The following is a 20,056-nucleotide window of genomic DNA, read 5'->3' on the forward strand; positions in this document are numbered from 1 at the left end:
CTATTGCTATTCTTCCTCCCTACTTTGCCCCTACTTCTCTGTAATCATTCTTTTGCAATCTTGTGAATTCCTTTCTATTCTCTTATTAAAGTCTCCAAAGAACTATTTCTGTCACACACACCCCTATACACACTTTGTCTCCATGTCCACAAGCTCTATTATCTATCCCAGGGAGGAAAATATCAGCACCCACAATCCAAAACAATAGAAAATGCCAAAACATTGACTTTTAGTATTAGAATATACTATATGGGTTTTGGGGGGAAACTGAGCCTTCCTAATAATAGTTTCTAGAATAATGTCTAAAGGCACTTTGTCACACACCAAGTGACAGGAGGAGGAGCCCACACATTTCAGCATCAGCTGGTAAGAATTTGAGATTTTAAATTTGCTACAGTAGATGCACATGAAGTTGATTTGACAGGGGACCAAAAAAATGCACGAGTAGCCCCAGTGTCTTCCCCAAACCACTCCCCCACCCCCATGTAAGGAGAAAGTTACTTTAACTTCCTGATCCATTCCTAGACCTTTATTGCACAGAACCACGATGATGGGGGAAGAAGGAAAATTAAAGTGCCCAGAAAGCTACATTGACCTACATAATGAAGAGCTGAGCAAAAAAGGAAGAATGAAGAGATAAACAACTTTATGTAGGTTCAGCTGGGTAAAGACTTGGGCAGTAGCTTGTACTGGGAGAAAAGAGAGACTTTGGAGCAGCTACAGTGTTGGGGAAATACTTTGAAATGGGAAAAATAGAATTTTTTTTATTTTTTTTTAATAGTTTATTGTCAAATTAGTTTCCACATAACACTCAGTGCTCATCCCCACAAGTGTCCTCCTCCATGCCCATCCCCCCCTCCCCCCACATCCATCAGTCCTCAGTTTTTGTCAGCATTCAAGAGTCTCTCATGGTTTGCTTCTCTCCCTTTCCCCCACCATTTCTGCCCTTCTNAAATGGGAAAAATAGAATTTTTAAGAAGCCCTGAATTTTCAGGAAAGATAACAAGAATGCTTTAGTTTGTTTATAATCATTATTTTATGGTCTGTTATTCATTGAGTGGATTCCATATTGGACTGAATCATGAGGTGATTATCCCCTTATCTCCATAATATCAAGTGTCAACAAAGATTCAAGTAACCAAATTAGTTGACAATCTTTGATATAGATGAGTGTGTGTGTGTTGTTGTTGTTATTGTTGTTTTAACATCACTTGCTCTCCTACCTCCCATTAGAATACTCTGCCCTTTGTAAAATAAGAATAGAAAGCACAAGAGCTCTATACAATGTGGCAAGATATACTCATTAAAGTTCACTGCTTGAGGTAGATATAGTACTGGGACCATTTAGCTACAATGCCCTCAATGCAGAATGTAGTGCATGCCCTGTTCCCTCCACAGAGACTCTGAGAGAGTCAAAGAAAGCCCCAGCTGCCAATTCTGCAATCCCTAGGTGCACCAGTCTCTCTAATCACCGACACCTCACAACTCATTACCCCACACCAGAACTGTAAATATAAACCACTTGCTTTAGGGGACCAAAAACTCCTTTTGAAAAACAAATTTCCATAGAGACTGATTCATTGGCCAAAGAATCCCCGAAAAGCAGGGCCAGGCAGTGATAATCACGTTCAGTACAAACCTCTCCAAACTCCAAAACTAGTCTTGCATATCTCTCCAGCCTAAGGGGAATTTAAGGTCTAATACTGTCTTCTCTAAAGTGTGGCAGAGGGGCGCCTGGGTGGCTTAGTCGGTTAAGCGTCCAACTTTCCGACTTTCGCTTAGGTCATGATCTCGCGGTTTGTGGGTTCAAGCCCCTCGTCGGGCCCTGTGCTGACTGCCAGCTCAGAGCCTGGAGCCTGTTTCAGTCTGTGACTCCCTCTCTCTCTGACCCTCCCCTGCTCACGCTGTCTCTCTCTCCTAGAAATAAATAAAAAAACATTTAAAAATAAATAAATAAATAAAGTGTGGCAGAAAGAGCATGAGACTCACAGAGAACTGGATTCAATCCAATTTCTGTCATCATTTTAAGAGGCAACCCTGGGTGGAAGGTTGTACAAAGAAATAAACTTGGGAACTAGACAGACTGGGTTCAAACCCCAGCTCCTTCAAGTACTCTTATGACCTTGGGCAAAGCACTTTACCTTTTTGTGCCTCATTTTCCTCATCTATAAAAAGGGATAATAATATTTACTTATTAGGGTTTGCTGTGAGAAATAAGACATATGTAGATGTTTAGTAAAGGTTATTTGCTCCTATGTGGCCTTGGGCAAGCCACTTAACATACCTGAATCTCAGTTTCCTCATTTTTAAGTAATGGGAACAGATTATATAATTTCAAAGACTCTTGACAAAAAGGAACTCTGAGAAGATATTAGATCCTGGCAGAGAATAATAGACATAAAGAACAAATAACCAAGGAAAACTTGGCATGAGATGTTGCTTGATTCTTATCAGAATGGTCAAGGCAGAGGCAGTAGAGATCATGCAGATTAGAAGGGTAATCATCACCCAGGGATCTACAGGAAGTGGACATTTCCCATAGTCAGAGGGGCACAGGAAGTAGCTCTCACTCTCCTCAAAAAGGCCATCCCCCATAGGGGCACATGTAGCCCAATGTTCATAGCAGCACTCTCAACAATAGCCAAATCATGGAAAGAGCCTAAGTGTCCAGCAACTGATGAATGGATCAAGATGTGGTTTATCTATACAATGGAATGCTACGTGACAATGAGAAAGAATGAAATCTGGCCATGTGTAGCACTGTGGATGGAACTCAAGGGTGTTATGCTAAGTGAAATAAGTCAGACAGAGAAGGACAGATACTGTATGTTTTCACTCGTGGAACAGGAGAAACTTAACAGAGGACCATGGGGGAGGAGAAGGGGAAAAAATAGTTGGGGAGAGGGAGGAAGGCAAACCATGAGAGATTCTTGAATACTGAGAATAAAATGAGGGCTGATGAGGGAGGGGGAGAGAGGAGAGGGGGTGATGGGCATGGAGGAGGACACTTGTTGGGATGAGCACTGGGTGTTACATGGAAATCAACTTGACAATAAACTATAAAAGAAAAAAAGGCCATCCCCACAGATTGAACAAATGGAGAGAAAGAAAGACAATGTCAAACAAAAAAATATTTTAAAACCTAAAGAAGTAAATTCAATAAAAACCAATTTTTAAATGGAACAAAAAACAAACTGGTCTTAGGTAGGGTTCTCATGCTAGTTCCAACACTAGCTTGGTTTCATGTTTTGCTTTGGCTAACCAGGAAAGTCAGCCAAACTTATTGTTTATTTTTAATAAATCTGTGGAAGTTGCTTCCAGTGCTGGTCAGGTAAAAAAACAAAAAACAAAAAACTCAACTCTATGGAGTTATATATTACCACCATAAGTCCACTCTTCCTTTCCCTTGGTCATTATACTTTATATCTTATTTTCCACAATCACAGCATTGGTCAGCATTGATTGTACTTCAAATTTTCCTGTTTCATTGTACCTATTCTTATACTCCACTTGAAATTCTTTGTGAAACCAGGCAGGTTATTAAATAAGTAGAAATCATTTTGCAAGTCACTCAATTACTTTATACATGTCTTTCTATGCATAAAATAAGAGTACAGGACTCAATGTCCAGTATCTGTTTTAGCTCTAATCCTGTTAATTCTAATCTTTTCATTTCTAAAGTTCAAAGTCCATATTAGGTTGCCTTCACAGAGCTTTGACTTAATTGTATGTAAGTAGCACTGGGTTCTCCAAAACTGTTTTAAGTTTTGTTTTGTTTGTTGATGTCTGATCTTATTTATTTGTTACTCTTAGAAAAATATCATTTTTCACTGGACTCAGACTCACAAGCTCTCAGAGAAGACAGCATCCATCTCTTGGCAATCTGTTCCTGGCATTTTTCTTTTACCTCTTTCATTCTCTTGGCTGTTTTAAATTTTCCTTATACTTTTTTAATTTTTTTTTTTTTTGAGGGAAAGAAAGACAGAGTACTCTTGTAGGATTTTTTTTACCACAATACCTGGGATTCATCTTCTCTCCACTTCAAAGAATGAAGAGGTGGACACAAAACGAGCAGCAGGCAAGTTTATTAGAATATAAGATTAGAAAGGAAGAATAGTAGGAAAGCTCTCTTTACAGAGGGGATATTCAAAACTGAATGCCAGAGGACTATAAGGTTCTGATCAGCCCTCCCCCAACCATTCCCCCTTGTTTCTTCTCAGGTTCTACCCTTATTGACTTGATCACTCTAGGTGCTGAGTTGTTCATTCCTGATTGGCTGGTTTCCATTGTAAGAGGGGTGGTCTTGGCCATACTTAGGTCTTTTGTCAAATTCCTGAGGGGAAGCCTGAGGCGGAGTAGGTAGATCTGTTACATTAAGAGGAATCCTACACCTGAGTGGTTTTGCTGTGGTCAGACACCCCCGGCATTGTTCCAAAATTGGTGTTTTTCCCCACCCAAGAGCCCTAGGCCCTAATCTTTCCCTCTCTGCCTAATGAATCCTATCTTCTTCTATCATAGTACTAGTGGTGGAGGGGCAGAGAGAGCTGGAAGCAGGATCCAGGTTCTGAGCTGTCAGCACACAGCCTGATACCTGATGCAGGGCTCAAACTCCTGATCTGCAAGATCATGACCAGAGCCAAATTTGGATGCTTAACCAAGGAGCCACCCAGGTGTCCCTCCTTGTACTTTTTTTAAAGTTATTATTTATTTATTTTGAGTGAGAGAGAAAGAGAGAGAAAGCAGGGGAGAATAGAGCGAGAAAAAGAGAATCCTAAGCACTGCTCTGCACTGAGAGCACAGAGCCTGAGGTAGGGCTCTTATCTCATGAACTGTGAGATTACCTGAGCCAAAATCAAGAGTGGTCAGATGCTAAAGCCACCCATGAACCCCTTCTTACACTTTTATGCTAAGATTATTGTCAGTAGCAATAATAAATTTTAAATGACTGATTTTGAAGATTCTCTCCTATCCTACTAGGTGTTTCATTAGTATCCTAGAATTGGATTCATAATTCTAACATTTGAGTGAAGCTTAACATTTGTATAGAGTTTATAGCCTTGTCTAAAAGTTTGTAAATTATCTCATTTTGATCTTTAGCAAACCTCTGTGGTAAGTGAAGCAGGAATACATCTCCACTTTATAGATGAGGGACAATAACAGATGAAATAAATATTCCTTTTTACAGATGAAGAAACAAAAATACAAAGAGATTAAGTGACTTGCTCAAAGTCACCAGGTAATAACTGGCACAGGGACTTAAAGTCTAATCTCTGACTCTAACCCCTTGACCCTCCCCAACCTCCCAGCCTCTATATAAAGATCCTTCCAGCTCACACTGAACACTTCCAGGTCCCCTATCTCCTAGGACATCCTCTTTGATATGCTGTTGTGAAGATTTATTCACTCCCATCCTATGGAGTACCACAGAATTATTCCTCTTTATATACCATGTCTTATTCCTCTTTGACATGACAGAGCTAACCTTTGAAACAACAATCCTGTACCCTTAAAACTTTATTCCTGAGCCAAACATTACAGTAAAATTCCCTCAGGGCTGTTTTATCTATGAACCCAAAGGTCCTGTGCCGGAAGCCCACAGCTTTCAGGGGGCCTATAAAAAATAAAAACAAAAACAAAAACAATTTAAAATGAATTGGCTCCAAGCTACAGAAAAGCAAACTAAAATTAATAAGCATTTAATTAACTGTCTACAAAATGTAACATTATGTCAACTTTGTTGTTAAATTTATTATTCATAGAAAATTTCATTACGTATTCAAATAAGTTGTGGATTAGATTCTCTTGTACAAGAATTTCTGAGTAGGCGCAATGAGTGATAAGACAGTCAACTGTAAACTTTAATAAGTCCTTCATAAGCAAATAATTTCAAAAGCAAAATTATAAAAATCCTTTCAATACTTTATGGAAATTTTTACATTTAATTGAGATGTGGGTACATTTTAATATGTTTGGCATAAGTAATGAAATCTCTAGAAGAGTCTATGGAAAGCTTAAAAAGGTCTTGAGTCTTCCATTGCCTAAATTTCTCCATACGGGTCAATGAGATACCTTTTAATAAGATTGCTCCCTGTGGCCTAACAGTTTATGTCATTTCTTCTAGTAACAGGATTGGCCCACTGAATTTAACCTCGCTGGTTTGGATGAAAATGAAGTTGTTGGGGAGTACTTGGGCTCTGTCACAAAACTGCGAACATAGTCTATAGCCAGAGATAGTATATAACTAAAAATTCAAAAGGACCCCCACTGGAAGCTTTCTCTCGCCTCACCCAATCTCTTCCAGGCAGGATAAGAAAGTGCTCTTAAAAAATTCAAACTCTGGCAAAGGAGACTGCAGTCTGCATATTGCCATGGGCCTGGTTTAATTTCCTCAAAGAGCCTGAGGATGCACTGGGGCAGGATCCTGAAAACGTATGTTAAAAACCATCTTGCATCTAGACAAAGAAGACTGCTGTTAATTCTGTTAAACTTCTTGTATTCAAGTGATACACTTGGCATCAAAAATGGCAATTCTTTAAAGGCTCAAAGGCTCTGTGAGTGCTGCCTTCACGGAGCCTAAGGTAAGACCATCTAGCATGAAGTCTTTACCCCCATGCCCTCAGAAGCCATCAATGGGAAAAGCAGTGGGGATCAGCTTGTGAATCCCAAGAGCAAGTAATAATGACAAACCTGTTTCCTGGAGGGCTGAGCCTGTGACTCTTGGTTTCAATCCCAGGCCTTCTGGGAGTCCTGGGGAGCTGGAATTACTGAAGCAACATTTTGATGGTACCTGCTGAAGCCATAGCCAATTCTAGAATTTGCTACTCTGCTTGGGAAAGGAAAAGTCTGAACCTTATTTGGATTCCTGGGGGACTCCCAGGGTCTTGTTGCCTGAGGCAGGAAATAAAGCAAATTCTTGAGAGAGGCGGGGCAGGGGATGCACTCACCAAAAAGTCTTGAGTAAAAAGCTTCGACCCAAAGATACTCTATGTCCTCAGAGTCTTGGTATGGTGGATAAGGATGAATTTGCCTCATGAAATTCCACCTGTCCATCTACCACTTTAACAGTCTGTCCAGGGCTGTCTCCTAGTCAGCCTTAGTCCACTGCTCTACATTTCTGTGCCTCCAACGTGAGGTTCCTTTCCACCCAGGCCCTTCAGATAGGTAATGAAATCAGTTTGGTTCTGACCCTGGCTTCCCCTGAAACTGTCCTCAGATGTCCCTTGTCTGTATTCCCAAAGGCAGTTCTGGTTCCAGAACCAAAGCACCGCTGTAGAGCCACACCTCTGGTTGGCCAGGCAAAGGCTGAATGCTTTATACAGAGATCTCTAAAGGTTCTACACAGAGATTCGGTAAGGACTCTCGAGGAAGGGGACAATTTGGCTATGGAGTGATCAATTTAGTAATTCAATAGTAAACTTGACCTTTGAACAACATAGGTTTGAACTGCACAGGTCCACTTACATACCGATTCTTTTTATACATACTGTACAGTATTATAAATGTATTTTCTCTTCTTATGATTTTCTTATTAACTTTTTTCTTCTCTAGCTTACTTTACTATAAGAATATAGTATATAATACATATATAAAATATGTGTTAATTGACTGTTTATGTTACAGATAAGGCTTTCAGTCAATAATAGGCTATTAGCAGTTAAGTTTTCGGTGAGTCAAAAGTTACACACAGATTTCAACTGTGTGAAGGGTTGGCACCCCTAACCCCCACATTATTCCAGGGTCAACTGTACTTACTGAGTGCCTGTGCTATGAGAGAACTAGGCTAGGTACTCGGGGTACAGCAGAGAATAAGGCCTACCTAGGCCCTATCCTCACTGAGCTCAGTCACCTTCTGACCTGCTGATATTCTGCTTCCTTACCCACTTCTGGCAGCACAGTTTTAGGTTCGAGAACACCTTACATCTTTCCAATATGGGCAAAAAAGAGGGTTATACCATCATGGACTAATACCACAGGAATGGCAATAAAGCAAGGAATGAGTGCAAGCAACTTTCATTCCAGCCCTTCTACCTGATTCTCATTCTAGTTCATGCATTGTTGCCCTGGGGTATCCATGATCTATGGGTACCTCCAACATATATCCATCAGTAACTTCAAGTTGCTTCTCTTATGCAAAGAAAGAAAATATGATAGATGATAAACACCCCATGGCTATTCGGTATAGTACATGTTGAACCTAATCTTTCCACTGGAATAAGTAGAAGTAATTTAGCTCATTGAAGTACATATGACAGCAAGAAAAATGTAACTCATGAAACCATATTTATTTTCCAGTCATCTTACAACATCTCTCACCGGATTAAAATACTCAAAACCAAGACTCATAGTCACCTGCAGGGCACATAATTGACTAGAAAGAGACATTCTTGAATCATAATTTTGGTTCCTTGAAGGGTAAAACAAGGAGACAGACTACTCACTTATCAACAGATCCCAAGATAAAGCTCCTCTCATCTATGACAATGGATATAGGTTTGTCTGAATTCTGCAAAACTTCTAATGTCTAACTTAAATCCCTCCAAATACCATTTAATCCTTACTCTCTTATGCTAACCTCAGTGATTTTAAATTTTGAAGATCAAATGGACATCATTTAGGTGATATATCTTAATAACCAGAAGTTTGATTTAGCATTCTTAAATTCTAAAATTATTTTTTAATTGTTTATTTCATGGTTTTTACATTTACTGCACTCAAATGTATCTCACTGTGGAATAAGGGCATCCCACATGGCTTACTAAAGTGCATCTTTCCCCTGACATTCATATAAAACCAGTTCCAAGACAAAAGAAAATCACCTTTAATGATGCAGAGGTCTTTTTTTAATCACACATTTAAAGGAGAATTTTTATGAAATAATAATAATACAAAGATGAAGACAAAAGTTTCTTTTGTTTGGCAGAATCACTTCTAGAGTTAAATGGAAAACAGCAATTATAGCTTAAGAACAGAACATCCTAGACTAAAAATTCATTCAGCTTTTATCAAATCTCCTTGCCATCATTTTACAAAAGAATAACAGGAAACTCTCCTTGGGTGCTCAGACCTGGTTTCCTAGCAATTGATAGAGGCTTCAGGCTCTCAGGAATAAGCAATTGAGCTAAGACTGAGGAGAGTAAAGATTGAGATTCCAAATACCACAGGAAGTAGATCAACAGGCAATTATTGAAAAGTGGGCCACCCTCTTATTACCTGTTAGCCAATGTCAAGTTAGGCTTTGGACATCATATAATAATTCCTTTAATCAACCAGAATCCATATATATCTATAAAGGTTGAGAAGAGGGGGCAGAACAGGTAAGAACAAAGTAATTGTCTAGTAAAAGGAGGCCAAAGTGTAGAATGTTGTGAGTCAGGTTGTAGAGTGTCCCAGAGTTCAGCACCTGACCTAAAGACACCAGTTACAGTGTGCGTGTATGTGTGTGTGTGTGTGTGTGTTTGCATGTGGGCATGTACATACATACACATGCACACACAAATAACACTGTAGTAACAACATCATGACTTTGCTAGGGGTTAGTATAGACTAAATCAGAAGAAAAGATAAGAAAAAAGAATATATCTGATAAAGGGTTAATATCCAAAATCTATAAGGAACTCACCAAACTCCACACCCAAAAAANTACATATTTGAATATTCAGCTTATTTGCAATTACATAAAAGCAAAGAAAATGCACCAAACTTTATGGTAATTTCTATGATTTTGGATGGTTTATCTTTGCACTTTTCTGTATTTTCCTAATTTCCATGGTGAGCATTCATCTTTGACTTCCATATATAATGAGGAAATGTTTTGTTTTTAAAAAGAAAGAAAAGGTTTGAGATCAAGGAAAAGCAGGTAAAGGGAAATTCTCCAGGGAAGACTAATAAAAGGAAGACTAATCAAGAAGCTAGAGATGAAAGTAGAAGAGAAAACATTAAAATTCACCTGAGAGGATGCATGTAAAGTGAGGTCAGAGTTGGGCTTAAAGGTGGCTCTAGGAATGAAACAGAGGAGAGGCTGTAAAAATGATGGACTGGTTAGTAAGGTTCTATAGCTGTAATTTACCCCCTTGTGTACTCTCAAATTGCCTTAAAGTGTAGTAAAATAGACTCTGGAGCTAAATTACCAACTGAATGTGCAACTCAAGATCCATTTTGGAAGAAGACTTAGAGGAGTAGAAAGGAAAGATAGCCATCTCAAAAGGTGCCATCTAGAGGGGACATCCCCCAATGCCAATGGGAAAGAGGCTATGACAAGTGCATCTTAGGGACAGATCGGTGGGCACCCAGAGCAACATCTCTTAACCCCCAGAAACATAGCAGGAACAATGGCATCCCAAAGGCAGACCTGGGTGAGAGATGGGAAAGACTATAAAGTGCTCAGTGTGAAAGGCGTCATCCAAGCCTTCTTTCCCCTCATCCAGGATTTGACAACCTGACAGTGAATTTCTAAGGGATGTACATGAAGTACATGATAAAAGGGAAATAGTTCATGTATGTTGGTTCTCGGCCTTTCTCTTCCTCTGATGCTTAAGAGAATTCTGTCTTGACCCTTCTCAGCTTATCTCCCAGCCAGGGATGATCCTGATTGGCTAAATAAGCTCTTGAACCTTGTAATGCAGAGGAAAGGTGCTGGTGAGGATCACAAGTGGCAGGGGGCCAAGAACTGGTGAGGTGGGTGTAGGGCTGTTGATGGAAGGCTGAGGTGAGGGAGTTGAGGGAGCTGCTTCAGAGTAAGGGAAATGGATGGAAGAGAAAAGGAGATGTCAAAGATATACTACTATGGTTTCCTTATCTCTCCTTACAGAGTTCAAGAAAGAGAAGAGCTGAGACCTCTGGAAATTATTTTTAATTGCTGGACTGTATTATTTTAACCACAACAGTGTTCTGAGACTGTCCCATGACAGCACAGGCTTTAAAAAGATTTCATGTTGATGAGGCACACCTCATTCCCATAGGGACCTTGGGGCTCAAGGGGGACGCTAACTAGAGTCCAATAAAACCACAGCAAACATTTATTTCCTGATGTTCTTGTGTGTGTTGGCTAAAATAGGGTCTATTGCTCTTACTGTTTCCCCCGTTGTTGTTTTTTTTTTCTAACAGAATTGTCCCTGAAGCTTCTAACTCTGTAAGCTGCTCAAATTTCTCTGACAGTACAGAAGGTATAAAAGTACATCATGTTGGAAGTGACAGGGATAAAAAAAATGATAACATCTTCCCTAAGCTTGAGTTGCACAGAAATGTCTACTCTGGGTATGTTTTAAAGGATGAATAATCAAATCTGAAATATTCCTTGTATCTAGAGCGTGATGCTTGACAATTTCATACCCTGATGCTCTCTAATGAAAGGAAGAATCCCTTTAATGAAATCAACTGTATTTAGCATAAGTAGAAATAATGGGCCATTCTGTGTACACCAAGATGGTGCTACTAATCTTATATGCATAGTCATAGGCATATACGTAACATGCACACTAGGACCTGCTGGGGGTCATGAGAACTTAATGGTAAACCCTGAGCCTTGGTAACACTTAAGAGCTAAATGGTGACAACTGACTTCTGTAATATGGTGCAGAAATATTCACTGCCATAGTATAATCTAGAACAAAGTTAGGAGGAATGGGTATGTGTGCTACCCACCTCCAGTGACCAGGGCAGACATCATTAATCAATGGATACAATCTTTCCTACTGAACTAGACATGGTCCCAGAAGACTGTTCATTGTAGTTCTCCAGGCAATCACTCCCAGTGGATTAGAGCTGGCACATGAGATGAAAATCTATTTGCCATTTCTAGTCTGTGGGATGGTTAGGGCCAAAATGTCAATCTGGGCATGAGTGTGCAAAGATCCCCCCCACCCAGGGGCACACAAGAGTATTAGAGTTGACGGTACAGAGATAAAGTGACAGCAGAATTGTCTTTCTGCAAAGAGTAATAGGTGGCAGAAAAGCCCCCCCACCCTTGCTTATAATCCCCAAACCTCCCCTATTTTACCTCTTGGTTTTAGGTACTGAGGGCTACTATTTGAACAAAGGTATTTTTAGAAAAGAGTCATTTTTGCGTTGTTGTCCTTATAAGCAGCTTGGTTCAAAATGATTTTTCACATCAACAAATCAGATATCCAGAAAGACTGTGAGGGATTAGGGTTCAAGATGGATCAGGGATGAATTGTCAAATGATTAGCTATTAAAGAAGGTGCAAAGGGGTAGGTACAAAACACTACTTCCCTCCCACAGCTCTTGGGAGGGTTAGCCCTATAGCCAGTAAATTGAGCATCAGATCCTCAAATAAGAAACAAAATCCCATAGGTGTGCCTGGGTGGCTCAGTCGGATGAATGTCTGACTTCGCCTCAGACCATGATCTCACACTCTGTGAGTTTGAGTCCCATGTCAGGCTCTGTACTGACAGCTCAGAGCCTGGAGCCTGCTTTGGATTCTGTGTCTCCCTCTCTCTCTGCCCCTCCCCTGCTCACATTCTGTCTCTCTCTCTCTCTCTCAAAAATAAGTAAACATTAAAAAAATTTTTTTAAAAAGGAAACAAAATCCCATAATAAATAACATTGGATTAGGGCTTTATCTTTAATAAATGAAATTAAAATTTAAGAAAATAAGTTTGCTTTATCTTACTTTTTAATTAGGTTCTAATTGGCACAACAATGTACTAAGTCTGAAGAATTCAAATATTTGAGTTTGAACAATGAAAATATTTATCTTAGGAGACATAACTTTTCCAACAAGAAAGTATAAAAGCATTATATAATTTCCTTCACTTCATGATCAACTTTTATAGTAAGATCATAAAAAGGATAACTTCTCAGATTACTTAAGGACATATTAATTTACCAATATCAATACCTACCTTTGCTATTCAAATCATTTGCTTTGAAGATCTATGATGTTATAACCCTTATTGGTTTTTTTCTTCAGTTGTTAAATTATCTGATTTTCCCAAACCTCATTTGTATGTGATCTGAGCAACATTGCAACATCATTTTCTTCAACCTCATGAAATCCTAAAATGTTTGCAGGAGTGACAATTTCACTTCACAATCTATTTATATTGAGTTTGCATTTTCACTGTCAAAGTTTACAATATTCATCGGTAAAAATGATTGGCAAAATGAGTTGTGAGGTGAGAAGAGTCAGGCTGGTATTAAGCAAGATAGATACATGAAAGGGGACAAATTTGACAATATTTCATGTGGTAATAAATATTGCTTCTCCATGAAATCATGTAATTGTTATGACTGGACTCCTGAACACTCAGCCATTCTGGATGCCTATGTAATTATGCCACCTTTCTCCCTGGGCCACAGATAATTGGATCAGAGATGGACATCTGACCCAACTAAACCAATCATCTCTTTCCTGGGAATCTGGGACTGAGACTTAGTTATATGTATAGAACAGTGATCTGTGACCTTTTTTGATTGTATATCTCTAATAGTAAAAATATTTAACTATACTTTCCATAAATATGTTTTATTTGTAAATTACATTCACAATTATATTTATTCATAAATTATATGAACATAACATTTTAACCTTTCAAACATTTTATTTGAGTTTAAATATTTTAATATTTTAAATCTATGGCTAATTTTAAAACCTTTATATTCTTTAAATTTTTTTTAATGTTTATTTATATTTGAGAGACAGAGAGACAGAACATGGACGTGGGAGGGGCAGAAAGAAAGGGGGACACAGAATCCAAAGCAGGCACCAGGCTCTGAGCTGTCAGCACAGAGCCTGATGCGGGGCTAGAACCCACAAATTGTGAGATCATGACCTGAACTGAAGTCAGACGCTTTACCAACTAAGCCACCCAGGCGCCCTATTAATGTTTATTTTTGAAGGAGAGAGAGAGAGACAGAGTTTGAGCCAGGGAGGGGCAGAGAGACAGGGAGACACAGAATCTGAAGCAGGTTCCAGGCTCTGAGCTGTCAGCACAGGATCAACGCAGGGCTCAAACCCACGAACCGTGAGATCATGACTTTCTCTTCTGGAAACTTTTATACCAGTTAGAAAACTCTGGATTTTGAAGTACAGAACTATCAAGATTTCTGTGGTTGAGTCACACTGTTATCAACAACAAAATCATATAATGATAGAAACATTTCCAAACACCCAATTTCAAGGTGTTTCTCCATAGCAAGAAGTCTTTTGAAAAGCAGATATTTTCTCTCTTGTTGATAAAATATCACCTTTGCCTTGAAGAAGCAAAATAATGTTTTTTAAATAGCTGCTAGTGTCACAGAAAAGGCTAGTGAATTTGGAATCATTATTGAAAAACCAAAATGTGTCATACATCTTTAAAAAGGACCATTTTTTTTGTCACAAGATGACCAGAAAACATCTCGTGATGCAAAAGATTTTCATGGCCATGCACTTTCTTTTTACAAAGTTAGGGATGATTCTACTATTAAAGTCCTTGTTTTTATCAAATTACCCACTTAAATGACTTCTTCTGGTTCTTTGTACCCTTCTGGTTTCAATTATTTCCTACATCAAACTGAATATGAATAACAGAGAATGAATTTCACATGTGGAATTAATACTCTCGTCTCACCCCAGAATTATTTTTTATTCTAATCAAAGCAACAGCTCCATTAGTGGTTACACATAGGTATGAAACATTGTATTTTATCAAAGAACTCATTCCCTGTGTGACTGTGGCTGACAGTTTCATGTCCTGTGCAGTGTGTTCAAACACAGATGCTTCATACCTTGGATGTCCAGTTTCACTGGGCTATTTTGCCAGTAGTGAACAGCGTGTGTGAATATTTGTTCATGATCAGGAATCCAGAGGCCACATATCAGACCTTTCCCCTTAACCAAAAGAAAGAAGCTGTTTTATTAACAATAGATACAGGCAAGAAACCATCAATTATAATGACAGGAAAGTGCAGAGAAAAAGCAAGTGAGGAAAAAGATGATCATTGGTGGGATTATTTAACCCCTTTCTCCTGATCACAGCTACTCTGCAGAAAATGCAGAGCATAATCACTCTGAAGAGCCATGAAAAAGGGTTATTTTACCTCCCTAGTCAGGATCTAATGCACCTGAATGAAATGCACTTTTAAAAAAAATCCCTTTTCTGAGTCTTTGTTCTCAAGGACTATCACAGTAATGAACTGGATACCCAAGGAACAGTCATTACTTCTAAATGCTCAAATGGCTCAGCCTACATATGCTCTCAAAATATTTGAGTCACTGGAGGAAATTAAGAAAACGTACCAGAGGATTAGAAGGGATTTCCAAAGAAATCATATTTTCACCTCAAATCAAAAGCTCTTAGCCTGCCATGACTACAAGCCTTGGCTCTTATTCTCACCATATGTGCAATATTTTGGATGTTTCTCACTGATATAAAGATCTGAAATTTAATTTCAAATGGCTGAACAGACATGACATTTACCAAATTAAAAGAAAGCACAATCTCCATCCATGCACTCTTCGTACAAATACCTTTCAGCCTTAAAATTTAACAAAGCTCCTCTGATTGCACATGGAATTTACACCTGAACCTGGTGTGACGTCTCTAGTGGGGGGGTCTTTCTATGCCATTGCTGAGTGAGTGTAGTCTTTGGTAAAGGTTATCAATCCTATGTATGTATTTATTAGCAGTATTGCTTTCTGTTCCTTAGAGTAGGGTCCCTAGACATCTTTACTTCTCAAGACTATTTGGAGGTGAGAGTATTCAATTCAGCAGATACGTGCCGAGCCCCGGCTTTGTATAAAGACTTGGTCTCAGTTTTGTGAAGGCTTCAAAGATGAGGAGGTTCCTACTACAAAAGCTTCCTCAGGGACTATGAGATACATTCATTTTTTTTTTTTAATGCTGGGAAATTCAACAATGTAAGAGTAACTAAGCGTTAAAGGGCTCAGTTCCAAAATTCTAAATTATTAAATTGTAATAATTTATCAGCTGAAAAATCCAGGCTAAAAGCTAACTCCTCTCTTCTCCTTAGATCAAGACTAAAGTTTCTATACGTTTAAAGTACAAAAGCAAAATGTATTAGGAGTGAGAAAAGACAAATGGGATAACTATACTGAAGCATAACTGGGCTTTTAACCCCTGAATAAATATGATCTAACTCTGTGCTCACCAGTGTGAAAAGGCACAAAGTTAGAGAGGGGACTGGAATTTTTAAAGACAGGATCTTGTGGATAGCACTGAGTTCAAATCATCAGGATCCACTAGTTATGGATCGAGGTATGGATCAGTCAAATCCAGATACTGGGCCCAAGATAAGTGACCTCTCAGTGACAGGGTAATACCTAATGGACCAGACCAATTCCTAAACCCAGAAAGCCAATCCTTCATTCTTCATTCAAACCATGACTTATTCTGAAACAAATTTTAGGCTACTTAGAAATATGCAAACATATTACAAGAGAATATAAATTGAAAATAAAAACATAAGGCAAAGAGCAAATAAAACTAAGAAAGCAAGATGGCATTGGGAGTGAAGTTAGCCCACAGAGTAGAGAAGGAGTCTCTATGTTCTTTCTTGAGTATCCTCCTCATTGCTGGAATAAAGAAGCAAACAAGTGAGTTACCTGATACACTGCCACCATCCTGGTATTAAGAAAACAAAGAAGTCAAACAACAATCGGAAGATTATCCTCAGGGAACCTGGGTGGCTCAGTAGGTTGAGTGTCTGATTCTTGATTTTGTCTCAGGTCATGTTCTCATAGTATTGAGATTGAACCCCGTGCTGCACTCTGTGCTGACAGTGGGGAGCCTGCTTGGAATTCTCTCTCTCCCTCTCTCTCTGACCCTCCCCTGCTCTTGTGTGCTCTCTCTCTCTCTCTTTCTTTCTCTCTCTCTCAAAATAAATAAAGAAACATAAAAAAAGTGTTCATGGAATGATTAAATCATGCTTTCTTTATCAGTTCGTAAGATCTACTCTGAGAGAATCAAACGTCAGTTACAAGATCAGTTCAGGGCCAATAAGAAGGATCTGAGAGCTCATGGTGCCATATCATGAGGCTGGATTCAGAAACAGAAAGGCAGGCCTCTAGGAACTCCTTTGTGACATGGTTAATGACATGATTCAGACTGTATGAGGTAAAACACATAACACCAGTGCTAATTCCACCCCAGTGCTTACTTAATTTGGCTTTTGTTCATTTATGTTAGTTTATGTTTTAGATGAAAAGTTTCTAGAAAGCAGGGTACAGGGCAGTTATAGGCTCAACTGTGATCCCCTAATTCATATGTTGAGATCCTAATCCCCAGTACCTCAGAATGTAAGTGTATTTGGATATAGGGCCTTTTAAAGATGTACTTAAGGAAAAATGAAGACATATGGGTGGGCCCTAATCCAAATATGACTGGTGTTCTTATAAGAAGAGATTAGGACATGAACATGCATAGAGGAGTTTCATGTGAAAACACCAGAAAAAGATGGCCATCTGCAAGCCAAGGAGAGAGGCTTCAGGATAAAACTAACCTAGCTGACATGTTGATCTTGAACTTCTAGCTTCTAGGTTGTGAAGAAATACATTTCTGTTGTTCAAGCCACCCAGTCTGTGGTATTTGTTCTGACACTCCTAGAAAATGAATACAAGAGCTATTTAAATTTCTCTGAATAGTGTCAAGTCTCAAGACCATATGTAAAATAGGTGCTTTAGTGGGGCAGGCAGAAACGCCAACATGTGGACAGGACTTCGGGGGTTTTTCCCCTTTCAGTTGCAGGTATAGCATTTAAAGACTGGGAATCGAAAAAGGCATGGTCAGACAAGATCACACATTTATTATCTTTTAGTTTACATATGAAGATCTCTCAACAACCTCAGAAGTCTATGGTAGGAGGTGGGAGGCAGGAGGGACTTCTGGGCCACTTTGATGCCACTGGGGGTTTAGGAGAGAAACCCCCATTAACTGGGGGTTTATGTTGAGAAATTACTTTGGGGAGAGATTTGGAAACGATCAGTATCTACTATTGTCTTGTCTAAAAGCAGTGATTTTAAATAACACAGTCTATCACTGTACCTTGGTCTTAACAATGTTCAGGGAAAAATAAGTTTGTAATAATAGAACACTCCACATGTATCTGTTTTTGCCCCCACCCACTATTGCAGGACTTCTTACCTTGCTGTTGGTCTCCTTACCCCTCCTCTTTGTTTCAAGTGATTCCCTGGGATTCTTCCATGAACACAGGCCTCTCATGATCTCTATCACTGTCTAATTGTCTATTATCTATAACATTTTAAAGACCTGTTTAGGCGCACCTGGGTGGCTCAGTCAGTTAAGCATCCAACTTCAGCTCAGGTCATGCTCTCAGAGCTTATGAGTTTCAGTCCTGTGCCAGGCTCTATGCTGACAGCTCAGAACCTGGAGCCTGCTTTGGATTCTCTGTCTCCCTCTCTCTATGCCCCTTCCCCGGTCACGCTCTATCTGTCTGTCTCTCAAAAATAAATAAACATTAAAAAAGGAATTTTAAAAAACGGTATAATATGTTTCATAAGTTTTAGGTAGTTTGGCTGTCTAGATTTGTTTTCATATATTTCATAATATAATCACAATAAAAGAAAATTTGGAAAAGAAATAAAAGGAAAAAAAATCACTCATGGTCTCATCATTCTAAGGCAATTGCTAGCATTTGATTGATTCTCCTTTCAACTTTCTTATTCCATGCATAGGAACTTTTCAACAAAAGTTGCAATTCTAATGTATACACAACCTTCCATATTCCTTTAAAAAATAAACTTAATACTGTATCATAAGCCTTTGTCAATAGTGCAGCAGAACTTTCTTAAACATCATTTTAATGATATACAGTATAACATAGAGCTGACACAATAGTTTGCTTATCAGTTTCCCAATTCTTGGACATTTAGTTTATTTCAAATTCTTTAAAAATAAAGAACTATAAACAACATGGATGTCTTTGACAATGGATATATCTGAACATATTTTTTTTCTTCCTGTTTTGCATTTTTCCCTTGGAACACATTCCCATTGTCTGAATTACTGTGTGAAGAGACAAGTTCATTTTTGGGTAGAGGCTTAGAGAATGTCCTACTGTAGGCAATAGGATCTGCTATAGAGTATTTGTATAGAGGCCACTATTCTCATTTTAAGCCATGCCAAGATACCCAATGGCTTGAAAATATTGCCATTGTCTTTTGGGGGAATCATCTAACTAGTTCATAGCTATTGTATTTTGCTTGATAAGCTTGCAGGATCAGTCTGGTGAAATTCAAGATAAAGATAGGATCAGAGTATGTCGAAGACTCACATGAAGAGTTAATAGAAGTCTACTTCATATCCTTATGGACACTTCATATATCAGTGAATGAGAATGTGAGCTCAGGAAAGCAGGCACAGAGAAGCAGCTCTGTTGCACTAATCAGGGAGGAGAACCTGGGACTCAGTAACTATGTCACTGGGCTGTGGGTCTTGCTTGGGGCATAAGATATTAAGTTTTCCCCCACCTGGGGCTTGATTTCATGAACTGTGAGATCATGATCTGAGCCAAAATCAAGAGTCAGACACTTAACCAACTGAGCCACTCAGGTGCCCCCATAAACACTTCTAGGTACCCATTGTGTGCACAGTCCCCTTCTCTGCTAGGAGCTATAGAACACAAAGACAAGACTACCCAGTGGATTTGGTCCCTACCTTCAAATAGCCTGTCAGGATGGTTTAGAAATAATAGCAAAAGTAAAAAGGCTACCGTACCACACACACACTGAAGTGTCTACTGGATTCAGTTATCATAGATAAGAAAAAATGATAAGAAACATAGCCCAAACTTTCAATAAGTAACAGGACTTGAAAGCCTGGCCACAAATATGTCTCCAGAAGAAATTCCCATCAGCTTTTATGTTTTTTTCCCTTGAGAGAACAAGTTATAACACCTTCTCCTAAGTCTTACAGCTTTACCTTTTAAATACTAATCCTTTGTTTTGACTGCAAAAGTTTTTCACAATGATAACTATCACATCTAAGCAAATACTTAAAATATGGACTTAAAGAAAGGTATTTTTGCCTGCAAACCACTCATTTTCAAAAGCATCAACAGAAGGATGCTGAATTGGTCA

At 38.9% G+C, this 20,056-nt stretch overlaps 1 long non-coding RNA gene across 2 annotated transcripts in view; it reads right to left on the reverse strand.

The window, feature by feature from the left end:
* LOC144229777 (uncharacterized) overlaps window positions 1–16,941 on the reverse strand; it is a 63,706-nt gene extending 46,765 nt beyond the window's left edge. Inside the window, exons 1-2 of one of the 2 annotated variants that reach the window (XR_013334601.1) lie at window positions 16,565–16,941; window positions 14,728–14,830 (exon numbers count right to left, since the gene is read on the reverse strand). This is a non-coding gene — a long non-coding RNA (uncharacterized LOC144229777). Of the gene's footprint in view, window positions 1–14,624; window positions 14,831–16,564 lie in introns of those variants that run through there. The other variant, XR_013334600.1, reaches the window with a different exon arrangement.
* Window positions 16,942–20,056: the final 3,115 nt, after the last annotated feature.

Source organism: Crocuta crocuta, unplaced genomic scaffold (genome assembly GCF_008692635.1).
Source record: "Crocuta crocuta isolate KB4526 unplaced genomic scaffold, BGI_CrCroc_1.0 scaffold204, whole genome shotgun sequence".
Lineage (NCBI taxonomy): Eukaryota > Metazoa > Chordata > Mammalia > Carnivora > Hyaenidae > Crocuta > Crocuta crocuta.